A 2,023-nucleotide genomic window follows, 5' to 3' on the forward strand; every position below is an offset into this window, starting at 1 on the left:
TCTCGTTCAACTGGTCAAGAATTTAGACTTGAATGCAATGTCGTCAGAATTGTGCCAAAACGTGCGGATGGCGTAATTTGTGGTCCAAGAAAAAAATGAAAAATTCTTTCAAAAGAAAAAAAAAGTCATTTAAAATTTTTTCGAAAATAACCCTAGTTCGGAAGTGTCAAGAATTACGACCTGAATGCAATTTCTCCATTTTTGCACGAAAACTTGTAGATAGTGTATTCAGAGGTCGTAAAAACAAGTGGAAAATTTTATAGAAAAGAAAAATATAAAAATAGAGAAATAACTAGAATAAAAGTTTTACGAAAATGCCCTTTTGTCCAACTGGACAAGAATTTTGACTGGAATACAATATCGACATTTTTACAGCCAAACTTGTAGATAGCATGTTTAGTGGTCCAAGAAAAAAATTGGGGATTGTCTCGAAAGAAAAAAAAAATCGTTTAAAATTTGTTCGATAATACTCCTAGATCCGACAGGTCAAGAATATCGACTAGAATGCGATGTCTCCATTTTTGCACGAAAATTTCTGGATAGTACATTCAGAGATCGTAGAAAAAATGGTAACATTCTGTAGGAAAAAAAATTCAAAAAAAAAAACTCGAATAAAATTTGACAGAAAATGCCCATTTCTTCAACTGGTCAAGAAGTTTTACTGGCATACAATATCGTCATTTTTGCAGCAAAACATTCAGATAGCATATTTATTGGTTCGTGAAAAAAAATAGGAAGTTCATTGGAAAGAAAAAAAATTCATTATAAATTTGTTCGAAAATAACACTAGATCCGACAGTTTAAGAATTACGACCAGAATGCAATGTCTCCATTTTTGCACGAAAACCTGTAGACAGTGCATTTAGAGGTCACAGAAACAAGCGGAATATTCTATAGAAAAAAAGATCAAAAAAAAAAAAAAACTCGTGTATAATTTGTACAAAAAATGCCTTCTCGTTCAACTGGTCAAGAATTTAGACTTGAATGCAATGTCGTCATTTTTGTGCCAAAACGTGCGGATGGCGTAATTTGTGGTCCAAGAAAAAAATGAAAAATTCTTTCAAAAGAAAAAAAAAAGTCATTTAAATTTTTTTTGTAAATACCCCTAGTTCCGAAGTGTCAAGCATTACGACCAGAATGCAATTTCTCCATTTTTGCACGAAAACTTGTAGATAGTGTATTCAGAGGTCTCAAAAACAAGTGGAAAATTTTATAGAAAAGAAAAATATAAAAATAGAGAAATAACTAGAATAAAAGTTTTACGAAAATGCCCTTTTGTCCAACTGGACAAGAATTTTGACTGGAATACAATATCGACATTTTTACAGCAAAACTTGTAGATAGCATGTTTAGTGGTCCAAGAAAAAAAATTGGGGATTGTCTCGAAAGAAAAAAAAAATCGTTTAAAATTTGTTCGATAATACTCCTAGATCCGACAGGTCAAGAATATCGACTAGAATGCGATGTCTCCATTTTTGCACGAAAATTTCTGGATAGTACATTCAGAGATCGTAGAAAAAATGGTAACATTCTGTAGGAAAAAAAATTCAAAAAAAAAAAACTCGAATAAAATTTGACAGAAAATGCCCATTTCTTCAACTGGTCAAGAAGTTTTACTGGCATACAATATCGTCATTTTTGCAGCAAAACATTCAGATGGCATATTTATTGGTTTCGTCGAAAAAAAATAGGAAGTTCAATGTGGAAAGAAAAAAATTCATTATAAGATTTGTTCGAAAAATAACACTAGATCCGACAGTTAAAGAACAATTACGACCGCAAGAATGCAATGCTCTCCAGTTTTTTTGCACGAAAACCTGTAGACAGCTACATTTAGAGGTCAATGAACAGTGGAATATTCTATAGAAAAAAAAGATCAAAAAAATAAAAAACTCGTGTAATAATTTTGGTACAAAAAATGCCTTCTCCGTTCAACTGGTCAAGATTTAGACTGAATGCAAGGTCGTCATTTTTGTGCCAAACGTGCGGATGGCGTTAAATTTGGTGGTCCAAGAAAAAATGA

Source organism: Quercus lobata, unplaced genomic scaffold, assembly GCF_001633185.2.
Source record: "Quercus lobata isolate SW786 unplaced genomic scaffold, ValleyOak3.0 Primary Assembly Scq3eQI_10, whole genome shotgun sequence".
Lineage (NCBI taxonomy): Eukaryota > Viridiplantae > Streptophyta > Magnoliopsida > Fagales > Fagaceae > Quercus > Quercus lobata.